This window comes from Orycteropus afer, unplaced genomic scaffold (genome assembly GCF_000298275.1).
Source record: "Orycteropus afer afer isolate SDZICR_OR568_19922 unplaced genomic scaffold, OryAfe1.0 scaffold00195, whole genome shotgun sequence".
Taxonomy (NCBI): Eukaryota; Metazoa; Chordata; class Mammalia; order Tubulidentata; family Orycteropodidae; genus Orycteropus; species Orycteropus afer.
In genome coordinates this window covers 5,383,302-5,396,428 of record NW_006921782.1, presented here as the reverse complement: position 1 = coordinate 5,396,428, position 13,127 = coordinate 5,383,302, and positions in this window count along the sequence as shown.

Sequence of the window (13,127 nt, the reverse complement as noted above, 5' to 3'; positions counted from 1 at the left end):
ACACACACACACACACACACACATACATACACACACTTTTCTGTTGTTGTTTCTGGATGGAGACATATATAGTGTTAAAAGTAAATTTAATTTTTTAAAAAATCACTAAGCAGGTCATATCATCTATGCAAATGTGCTTCACCAAATAGTCCAAAACAAAAAACCCAAGTTTACTGCCATCAAGTTGATTCTAACCCATAGTCATCCCCTTTGGGTTTCCAAGGCTGTAAGTCTTTATGGAAGCAGATTGCCTCATCTTTTTTTTCTGTGGAGCCATTGTGGGTTTGAACCACCAACCTTTGGGTTAACAACCAAATGCCTTAACCACTGTACTACCAGAGCTTCTTTCACCAAATATTAGGGGAGGACAATAAGTGGCTTAGTAGGTAGAACAATTGGCTTATGAATTGTATTGGAAAGCCCTAAGGTCCTGCTGAGTATCTAAGAGCTTGTTAATGAGATGTTGAAAGGATGTGAGAGGGTGGATTTGATGTTCATCCCAGAGACCTCTTTTCAATCTGAATATCCTTTTCTGTCCTAATAGGTGCTATTTTATTTAGCAGGAGGGTCATTGCTTATTAAAACTTTTGCAAACGACTATTTTAGGGAGTATCCTAAGAAATAAAATCCAATTCAATTGTCAGAAGTGTCACAATCTGAAACTAGCAAGCATTTTTCTGACTTGTGTATGTGAAATATCATCCTGCATGTGCAAGGCCCAAGGCAAGTTTTATTTTAGGAGTCCTTCCAATTGCTTCTCCTTCTCTTCCTGACTAGTCTTTTCTGGGCATAGAATATTTCAGCAAACATGCCCTTAATTGTCACATGAATCCCACAAGATGTTATTTTTCTTCTGTAAACTATCACAATCTTGTTCTCAAGTCTTAAAGCATTGAAGCCATTAAATGCCTTCTAAATCCACACTGTCAGTGATCTCATGCTTCCCAGTGTCATGATCTTCTACTTCTACACCAATTTGGTGAACATATTTTATTTCAGTGTCTGCTCACCTCTATCTTCTCTCTGTTCTCACTGCAGATTTTCTGTCTAGTCATGTGTTTTGTTAAAATAGCCCCAGGAAACCAATGATTAGGTAGGTATGTTTTGTCTTCAACACTTTTCTTCTTCATGATTTGGAAACTTCCTCATTTCTGCATTCCCTTTCAATTGCCATTTGCCCAAGTCGATACATCTTGATCTTGAGACCCCTCTTCTAGAACAATACCTCCTTGCTGCCCAAGTCCTATTAGATTATTCCACCCAGCACTTTCTGCTCTCTCTGGACATTGCCCAACACCAATCTCTCACCCTCTCACCCATATAGGTATTACAGTGTTACTTTCTCATTTATTTATAAATTATTTATTAACTCTTTGTCTAAAAAGGGTTAGGACAGAAGAAGGATAAACTAGTAAGCAAAAAGGGCATGGTCTCTGTCTTCAAAGAGATTTGAATACAGTGGGGGAGACTTTCAAGTAAATTGACCAAGGCAACATGAAAGATTACATATCATAAAACCAAGGTGCTTTAAGATAATTAGAAGTCCCTGGATGGGATAAGTGCTCAGCTACTAACTGCTTTGAATCCACCCAGAGTTGCCTCAAAAGAAAGACCTAGAGCTATTCTTCCAAAAGATCACCACCTTCAAAACTCCATGGAGCACAATTCATCTCTGGCACACGTGAGATTGCCATGAATTGGAATTAACTTACTAGCACCCCACTTTTTTTTTTTTTTTTTTAATGTGATCACTACATCAGAAAGTGCTATACCCAACTCTGGTATCTAGGAAGATTTTCTCAGAAGTATAAAAAGAAATAATCAAGTGTAGGAGAGAATAGGGGAAAGAAAAGAGTGTTTCAGGAAGAAGGGTAAATATTGTGAAGACTTAGGATAGAGAGGAAAGATGGTATTTGAGGGACTAAAAGATGTACAGTATGTTTAGAGCTTATGTAGAGAGGAGAGTGGTAATAGGTGAGACAATAGTTAGATCCAGTAGAATCTTGTAAAATGTTTTAACAGCATGTACATTATCCATACAACAAAAAGGAACTACTGAAATATTTTTGACAAGGAGAGTGAAATTATGATTTGGAGTTTTAGAAAGTTCACTCCAGCTGCAATATGAAGGGAGTGGAGAGAGCAGGGGGATTGGATTCTGAAACACTCCCCCCCCCCCACACACACACACATTCTTTTAAGCACCAAGATATATTAGATTTGAGCCAGAGATCCTTAATCAAAGTCTATGCTTTTCTCTATAGCAGTAGTTGTATCTCTGGTTAGAAATCCATTAAGAATAGAGGAGGACACCTAGTCTTCCTAAGTAATAGAACTTTATTGTTCCTCCTTTTTCCCTCACTCTTCTAAACTCTTACCACTCAAAAATGTGGTCCAGGGACCAGCACAATTGGAATTTCCTGGGAGATTTTTAGAAATGTGAATAGCAATTTATTTCCTAGATCTACAGAATCTAAATCTGCATTTTAACACATTTCCCAGTTGATTTGTATCTATGTTAAAGTTGGAGAAACCTGCTCTGGATATCTACTAACTAGTTCAAATCCACAGAGAGTTTACTTTTAAACCCGCTAAACCCTTAATCTCATCATAATCTCTTTGAGATTAATCAGTTTATTAGTGAGCTAAAGAATAGGTATATGTATAAACATTAAATTTGCTTTCAACTTTAGATCTCCAAACAATAGCTAATGTCCATAAATGACATTTCTACAGCAGCCCTGAACTGTAGAGGCTGAGGTCTCAACAGAGAGGTTTCTCTCAAAATTTGTCTTTAGCACATTAAGTATATATAGCTTCCAATATTTCAACAGGCCAACCCCACTCCATGATAGCCTTGTGATTTCCAAATTTTTTCCTGTGGATAATTGCCTCCAATACAAATGACAGCTCTTTTAATCATGCTTTTAAAAATGTTGTCTTAGATGATGGTAGTATGTTAAATAAGTCAAACCAAAAAACCAAACTTACTGTCATCAAGCTGGATCCAATTCATAGCAACCCCTCCTTGGGTTTCTGAGGTGGTATCAGTATGGAAGTAGATTGCCCGATCTTCCTTCAGAGGATTGGCTGGTGGGTTTGAACTGCCAAACTTCTGGTTAGCAGTCAAATGCCTTAGGCACTATGCCACCAGAGATCCTATGTTAAATAATAGTAAAAATAAAATCATAAACAGAAGGAACCTCATACCTTACTTGGAAATAGAATCTTTGTAGAAATAATTAAGATAAGAGGAGGTAGTACTAAATTAGTGAAAGCTCCAAATCCAATGAGTAGTATTCTAAAGAGATGAGGAAAGACACATAATAAACACAGATAAGATAATATGAAGATGGCAGCAGACATAAGAATGATACATCTACAAGCCAAGGGACACCACAGATTGCTAGCAGCCACCAGAAACTAGGCAAGAGTCAAGGGGAAGTTTCCCCCTTAGAACATCCAAAAGAGTTATTTCTGCTGACACCTTGATTTTGGCCTTCTGTCCTCCAGAACTGTGAGAGAAAAAATTTCTGTACTTTTAAGCCACACACTAGAAGCCTTAAGAAACTTATATAACAACTATTTCATTTCTAAATTGACACTTCATACTACTGTTTCTGCAACACCCACAAAGTCCAATCACTTTCTCTTGCACATTTTACAGTACAGTGATAATGCATGAGAAAGAAGCAAATGACAATTGAACAAGTGAATATCAATATTTTGTTTTAAAAGGGAAGTTTCCTGGTACTGTATTGAGTAGGAAGGGATTTGGCATAATCTCCTATGTCTATAACTTTTGCCCTTTAACCTGGATGAAAGAACACTGATGTCAATAATGATGACCCTCAAGGCAGTATGAACTTTTCACTTAAAAAAAAGACAAAAAGAATAGTCAAGAATGTTAAGATTTGTACAACCTGGGGCAGTGGAAATAAACTCTGATCAGAGAGTAAGGAGATCTGGGTTCTGATTTTGGCTACACTACTAATTCCCAAAGGGACCTCAGGCATATTTTCCTTAACGAAAAAACCTATTACAGTGGAGTAGATTCTGACCAATAGCGACCATACAAGACAGAATAGAACTGCCCCATAAGGTTTTTAAGGCTATAATCTTTATGGAAGCAGACTGCCCTATGTTACTCTCACAGAGCAGCTAGGGGTTCCAGCTGCCAACATATCAGTTAACAGCCGAGTGCTTAACCACTGTACCACCAGAGCTCCTCATAGTATTCCTAACTGGACCTAAATATCCTCATGTATAAAATGCAAGGAGTAGACTGACAATTTCTGAATGTTTTAAGATTCCACATGCATTTCATTTATCTGAAAATTGATAATCCATATGTGTTGCATAATGATGGAAACACTTGGGGAAGCATAATGTCCAATTAACTTGTGCACTGCTATTTCACAGACATACGGAATTAGTGGCAATGTACACTCCAGCATAAAAACTGCCTCTCTAAATCATGCCCCTCTAAGTGGTAATATTTGCCAAGTCTACCCAGCAGTTCCTTTAACTTGTTGCTGTTTATTTTCCCCTGCAAGCTAACTAAAAGATCATACATTTTCTGAAGCTTATGCCAGATGCTTTCATCCCTGTTGTAAAAATCAGGGTGAAAGTGTCTCTTGTAGTCAAAGTCATTGACTCTATCACCAAGATTTCCACAATACCATCTTTATTCAAGTGTTTGCTGATGTCTTACTCCTTCAACTATAGTCCTAAAAATGAAGAAAACTCAAAATAGTTTGGCTGCCTTGTTTCCCTCTCCTTAGAGATGCCAGGGAGGCTCCCCCTTCTTCTTGAAGGCTATATCCAGTGTACTCTCTCTCCCAGGACCCCATAGAAGAAAGAAATATGTCACATCTCAGTACCAGTCTCATTTTGTCTTTCCTTCTATTATAGATCGAATTGAGTAAGCCTAGAATATGTATTGGAATCCTAACCCCACATTTGTGGATGTAATTCTGTTACATAATTGTGGACATTTAAATGTGTTTATGCTGATTCTATTCATAGACCAAGAGGCAGTTATTTGGGGAAAATAAAGAAAAACAAGAGGATACTGCAGGGTTTAAAATCAAGAAGGGTGTGCATCAGGGTTGTATCCTTTCACCATGCATATTCAGTCTGCAGGCTGAACAAATAATCTGAGAAGCTTGACTATATGAAGAAGAACGTGGCATCAGGACTGGAGGGAGACTCATTAACAATCTGTGATACGCTGACGACACAACTTGCTTCCTGAAAGTGAAGAGGACTTGAAGAACTTACTGATGAACATAAAAGAATACAGCCTTCAATATGAATTACAACTCAACATAAAGAAAAAATCCTCATGTCTGAACCAATAAGCAACATGATAGTAAACAGAGAAAAGAATGAAGTTGTCAAGGATTTCATTTTACTTGGATCTACAATCAATGTCCATGGAAGTAGCAGTCAGGAAACCAAATGACATATAGCATTGGGCAAATCTACTCCAGAAGGTCTCTCTAAAGTGTTAAAAAGCCAAGATGTCACTTTGAGGACTAATGTGAGCCTGATCCAAGCCATGGTATTTTCAATCAGTTTGGATGCATGAGAAAGCTGGACAATGAATAAAGAAGACTGAAAAAGAATTGATGCATTTGAAATTAAAGAATATTGAATATGCCGTGGACTTGTAGATCAAACAAATCAGTCTTGGAAGAAGTACAACTGGAATGCTCCTTAGACATGAGGATGACGAGACCTCACCTCATGAACTTTGAATGTGTTATCAGGAGGGACCAGTCCCTAGAGAAGGACATCATGCTTGCTAAGGTATATGGTCAGAAAAAAAGAGGAAGACCCTCAGTGAGATGGAGTGATCACATTGAGTGGCCCCAACAATGGGCTCAAACATGGGACCAGGCAATATTTCCTTCTCTTGGTCTCTATGAGTGGGAACTGACTTCTAGGCACCTAACAACAAAAATAGCAATCCTGTTTGGAAGTAGAGCTTTCATTGTCATGTTAATTAGACTCTCTCAGTGTAGTGTGTCCTAAACCTAATCACTGAGTTATAAACCTACCAGATTCGACCCCAAAACTCCCACAACCTGGGGAAAATAGACCATGTGAGGGTCCTCTACAAGCTAAGAAACTAAGGAATGGCGAGGGCCACCCATAATGAAGGAATTCACATGATCTTGACCCTGATTTGGACTTGCAGTCTCCAGACATCTGAAAACATATATTTTCTGCTCTTTAAAGTCATCCACTTGTGGTATTTCTGTTACAGCAGTGTAGGAAACTAGGACATCCTCTCTGTTGTTGCATTTCTTAAATACTTAATCTCCTTAGAATAATTCTACTTTAAATACTACTATTAAGATATAAGGGAGCTCTGGTAGCATAGTGGCTAAGGCACTTGGCTGCTAACCAGAAGGCTGGCAGTTCAAACCCACCAGCCACTCTTCGGAAGGAAGATGGGGCAATCTACTTCCGTAGTGATACTGCCTTGGAAACCCAAGGAGGGGTTGCTGAGTCGAGTCCGACTTGAAGGCACATAACAACAACAACAAATTAAGATATAAAGGAACTCTAGTGGCACAGTGCCTAAGGCATTTGACTGTTAGCAGAAGGTTTGCAGTTTAAACCCACCAGGTTGAAACCGACCAGCTGCTCTTCAGAAGGAAGATGGAGCAATCTAATTTCATAAAGATTTACCACCTTAGAAACCCAATGGGGGTCACTATGAGTCAGAATCAACTTAGTTGCAGTAAGTTTTTATTTGTTTGTTTGTTTGTTTATTAAGATATAATGAGGGAGGTGATGGCTCAGTGGTAGAATCCTCAGCTTTCATGTGGGAGACCATGGTTTGATTCCCACCCAATGCTGCTCAAGTAAAGTCTACACTTTTCTATCACTGGAGCCTTACAAGTCACTGTGATGTTGAACAGATTTCAGCGGAGCTTCCAGCCTAATACAGACTGGGAAGAAAGGCCTGACAATTTACTTCTGAAAATAAGCCACTTAGAATCCTAGGTCACAATGGTTTAATTCTATTGTTCGTGGGGTCACCATGCATCACAGTCTAACTCCATGACAGCTAACAAAACAATAATAATTAAGATATAACCAAAACCAAACACACTGCTGTCAACTTGGATCCGACTCATAGTGACCCCTCCTTGGGTTTCCAAGGCAGTATTGTTATGGACATAGATTGCCCAGTCTTCCTTCCAAGAAGTGGTTGGTGGGTTTGAACCATTAGCCTTCTGGTTAGCAGTCAAATGCCTTAGGCACTACACCAGCAGAGCTCCCAATTAAGATATGTTGTTGTTGTTATGTACCATTGAGTTGGCCCCGACTCATAGCGACCCCTGCTTGGGTTTCTGAGGCAGTATCACTATGGAAGTAGATTGCCTCATCTTTCTTCCGAGGAGTGGCTGACGGGTTTGAACCATCAGCCTTCTGGTTAACAGTCAAGTGCCTTAGTCACTATGCTACCAGAGCTCCCAATTAAGATATAATGAATACTAAATTTGTTTTAGGCTGGAAGTGTGAGTTAGCTTTAAGTTGATTAGTTAAACATAGAATGAGGTGGACACCTGTTGAGTGATTACTTTGTCCGACCTGAAAACAATTATGGATTTTCTTTCTAGGTTCATTGTTCTTCACTTGGCTTTCTAATAATAGCAACAATAAATGCAACATTCATCATCAATACAAATTTATACTACACTAGGCACTTTATATAAGTGATCTCATTTTAGATTTACAATTTTGAAGAGACTAGTTTTATCCCAAAATTATGGATAAGGACTGAGGCTAGAGAAGGTGCTGTTTGCCCAGGGCTATCTAGACGATTAGTGGCAGAGCAAGAATTTGAACTTGAATTATTCCTACTAATCCTATCATGTCAGGTAGAGCTAGATCCTAGAGTGAGGTGAATCCTGGGGTGACAAGCCTAATAGTTGCCTACCTAGTTATCCATTTAAAAGGAAAATTTCAACATGAAGACTAATGGTTCAATCTCACGTTCCTAATATTTCTTCCCAAGATTCTGTCTTTATCTGGTCTAAACCCTCCATCTATTTGTGGGCTTTAGGAATTGAATATATTTCATCACCTCATGTATCTTCTGAGGCAGTAGTTCCCAAATTTGATGTGCTAAGTGTCTTCTGGGAAACCTAGGTAGAACTCAGAATATGCATTCTAAAACAACTCTGACTATAAAGAACCACTACCAAAAATAAATAAATAAATAAAATAAAGATGTCCTGTTTTTTTTTTTTTCTCTATCTCAAGTAAAGAGTGGACAAATCTCAGGCCTGGACAATAAACCACAGGTGAGTCCTTATACCCTTTCCTCCCTTAAAATACCTTAACTAAATTATATAAGGAGCTCTGGTAGCATAGTGCCTAAGGCATTTGACTGCTAGCCAAAAGGTTGGAGATTCAAACCCATATAGGAATGAATTATTATCTTAAGATCTTAAGTGGTGGGATCCCCAATACCATTTCTTTCTTTTGTTTTTTCTGGTTCTAGAACCTTTATGTCATCCCCTGTGACCTTGGACTCTTCTTCTTTTTTTCTAAAGGTTATTAAGGTATTTTTCTTTCTGGACCCAGAGAATTTCTTCTAAGTTTCAAATATATTACCCTGCCCTATTGTAATAAATATTTCATTTTCCCCATTCTGAAGATTTCTTTGATTTAAGTAGAATAACTTTGAATCCAGTCTCAACTATTTGCAAAATATATGCCTTGTGTGAGTTACTTATCCTGCATTTGTCCCAGGTTCCATTTATAACCTGGGGACTATATCACACAAGGAGCTCTGGTGGTGTAGTGCCTAAGGCATTTGACTGCTAACCAGAAGGCTGGTGGTTCAAACCCACCAGCCACTTCTTGGAAGGAAGATTGTTCAATCTACTTCCATAGTGATACTGCCTTGGAAACCCAAGGAAGGGTCACTATGAGTCGAGACCAACTTGACAGCAGTGAATTTTTTTTGTTTGTTTGTTTATATCACACACCTGATGCGAGGATTAAAGAGGTAAATACCATTGTGAGGGTTGACTCCATTCATATCAGAATCTTGGAATACACTCTGATATTTGAGGGTACCTTTTTGAATACCCCCAAAAAGTATGCAATGTGCAACCTGTGTGACTTAGCCTTAAAATGAATGAACATTTTTAAAGAGTTTACCACAATTCCTGGCACTGCTATGTAATAATGGTACCTATTATCCTGACATTTATCCTGATCTTTCATTATTAGTCTGATTGATTCTTATATTCTTGAAATATACTCAGTAGCCATTTGTTAAGATTACTTTTATTTGTGGGCCAACATTGACTCCTTCCTTCATAGTCTACGATAACACTTGAGTTAGTTATCAGAGTACTCACTGCCATCACATAGTGATGCAGATCTGACACATAGTGACCCCTCCTTGGGCTTCTGAGGCAGAAGTAGATTGCCCATTCTTCCTTCTGAGGAGTGGCTGGTGGGTTTGAACTGCCAGTCTTTTGGTTAGCAGTCAAGTGCCTTAAGCACTAAGCCACCAGACTCCCAGTTATAGAGTAGCCCTAACAAAATCGTGAGTTGCCTATATCCATTCCTTTTCTGTAACTCTGATATTCACCCCCTATTTTTTTTTCAAATTGTAATTTGGGTGAAATTTTACAGAGCAAATTCACTTTCCATACAGCAGTTTACATATCCTTTGTCTCATGACATTGACTGAAATTTCCCACAATGCAAAAGCACCCGTCTCACTTCCTCCCCACAGTTACCTCTTACCTGTGTCCTTCCCTCCATGCACTCCTGCCCCCTGAGCTGTCTCCCTGTGCATACACAACCCTTCTATTCTCCTATGATTGTTCTCTCCAAAGAGTGTATCTACCTAATGTAAAGGTTCAGCTCATATGCCTGTCTTTTGTTTGGCTGGAAGTCACAGGAGTGGGTTCAATTCCAGACCTGAAGGGCAGCTAGGGGCCATAGTCTCAGTGGTTCCATAAGGCTCTATCAGACCAGTAAACCTGGTCCCCCCTCCATCCCACCCTTTTTAAAATAATTTTGTAACTCTGATCTTCTTAAAACCAGTAATATGACATTGTATGATGGCTCCTTGAGGTTAATGGTGCAGTCTGTAGCCATGAAATCCTTTGTTTTCCCTCTCTGTGAAATATTATCTTGTCCAGATGTTGAATCCACTATTTTGACCTCATTAGCACTGTACTCCACGTAGCTGGGCATTTTGCTTTCATTATTTTAATAACGCAATGATGATTATAAAGAAATAGCAAGAGCAGTAGTGAGTCTAGAAATTTCATTACTTCCATCAGCGATGCAAATCAGAGAAAGTATGTGTAAGAGAGGGTCAATTGGAGTACTCACATGAAAATGAAAAGCAAAAAGCTTTAAGAATAAATAAGTATGTATATGTGATGTTTATGTGTATATGTGGTGGGAAGTGAAAAAGAAGAAAGGGAGAGAGAAGGGGAAGGAGAAATAAAAGAAGAGAAAAGGGAGCACCAAGAAGAAGGAGAAATAAAGAGGAGGAGGAGGACAGGGAGAGCATTGAATATACTAAAACAAACAATTACATGTGTGATGAGACAATTGGATTAACCATATAATTCACTTCCTAACAACTTTGCATTTTTATATTCTTTAACTACAACTGGAACAAACTATTTAGGAACAACTAGGTAAGAGAAGATTGTTATTGTTTCTATGTGCCGTCAAGTCACACTTGACTCATAGCAACCCCTCCTTAAGTTTCCGAGGCAGTATCACTACAGAACTAGATTGCCCAACCTTCTTTCTGAGGAGTGGCTGGTGGGTTTGAACTGACAGTCTTCTGGTTAGCAGTCAAGTGCCTTAGGCACTGTGCTACCAGAATTCCTAAGGTAAGACAAGAAGAAATGTTTTATTTGTTTAGTATTTTACCACCTTTATTTTTTACTGAAAAGACATAACAGGAATCTGTACAGATAATTGGATAGACAGACAGATGGATATATAGATAGAGATACAGGCATAGATATAATTACCTGTTATTTAAAAATCGCAGATCTGGGCACTGTCAATATAAAAGTGAACAGACAGCGCAAGATGTCTGCCCTAATGGAAATTATATACTAAAGGTAGGAGGTAGACATAAATAAGTATATGAATGAGTGAATGAATAAATTAATTTTTAAAATCATGTACTAATAAGACCTATGCATAAATAAAACATGTAAATTTTTTTTTTTTAAAGTGACAGAAGTGAGTGAACATGTCAGCATGTGGGTTTGGTTTTTAAATCAGGCACATACTCTTTTCAGAGTATAAAAATTGAAGAAATTCCCCCAAACTTGGGAGTACTGTATAGGGCTGCCTCTGGATTGTAAAGAAGAAGGTATCTCTGTCCTCAAGTATTTAAATGTATTTAACTCTCAAAACAGAAACAATAAGTCTATAAACACACTCAACCAGCCTCCAAGTACACAATTTAATGTTTGATGATTATTCCCACACCTTTTCTCTAGCAAATAATCTGATTACTTATTTCTGGCTGAAACTGGACCAGATGGTCCTCTTAACACTATTTACAAATGATGGTGAATGAGGAATCCTTTTGTCAGCGAGTCTATGCCAACCATAGCAATCCTGTAAGATAAAGAAGAACTGCACTATGGGGTTGCCAAAGCTGAAATCTTTAAGGAAGCAGACTGCCACATTTTTCTCCCACATAGCAATTTGAACCACTGACCTTTCAATCAGCAGCCATGCACTTACCACTGTGCCCTAGAGCTCTTGAACAAAGCATGCAGCCCCAGAAATCTTTCCCCTCTTAGAGATGATCTCACCCCCTCCTATCTCCCTTTAAATAACTTTAGCTCTTACTTCTAGGGTTGGCTTTGGTGATGTGACTTTAAGACTTTACAGTTGCAAGTTCAAGACACATAAAACACCTTGCCCTCTTAGTACCTCAATCCCCTCAGTCCCAATAACCTTTATCTCTTCTCTATTTCAGTCTCCTACCAACACAATCACACTTAAGGACTAGTATCAGATTTATCCCCATTCAGGGTTTACAACTACTTTAACTTCTACTTTCTCCTATTCAATCTGGTCTAATTTTTTCCCGTATCCTTTACTTCCTTGAGGCACTCTGGTAGCATAGTGCCTAAGGCATTTGACTGCTAACCAGAAGGCTGATGGTTCAAACCCACCAGCCATTCCTTGGAAGGAAGATTGGGTAATTTACTTCTGTAAAGATACTGCCCCAGAAATCCGAGGATCCGACTTCAAGGCAGTGAGTTTGGTTTTTGGTTTGGTTTACTCCCTTGACCATTTTCCTATTCTCACAGTTCCTGAGCTTGCTTCTGTCTTCATTTGCCTCTCTTACAACATGGACAGAGTCCACCAGTTCTTCAAGTGCTTGTATTCTTTGTTTTCCAATTTTTCTCCTAACAGTATCTGACTGACACCTTCTCCCTTGTCTGTTGTGATCTAGGAATGGAAAGAGGTGTTGGATAAGGTTTTTTGCTTGTTTATTTTGTCATTGGATTTGCTAAAAGTCATGTTATTTAAGTCTGTTTAAAGGGAAATCCTGGTGATACAGTGGTTGAGTGTTCAGCTGTTAACCAAAAATAATATGGTTTGAACCCACCAGCTGCTCCTGCATCTTTTTCTAGTGGCAGAAAGATGAAGCAGTTTGCTTCTGTTAAGAATTCACCCTTCGACACCTTATGGGACAGTTCTACTCTGCCCTATAGGGTTGTTATGAGTCAGAATCAACTCGAAAGCAACAGGTTGTTTTTTTTTTTTTTTTCTTTTTCTTTTTAAGTCTTTTTTAAAAATCATTGTAATTGCAGAGGGACAGAGTAGTTGATCCTGCGGGCTTGGACCATAGTCGCAGGGGACATCAAGCTCAATTGGCATAACATACTATACAAAACATTGTTCCACCTACTACTTTGGCGAGTAGCAACTGGGACCTTAAAAGCTAGGAAGCTGCCATCTAGATGCAACAACGGGTCTCTCCTCGTCAAGAAGAAAGAAGAAAACCAAAATTAATGGAAACAATCAGTCCTAGCGACTGGTACACCATCCGATCTGCAACCTATACAACTATGAGACCAGAA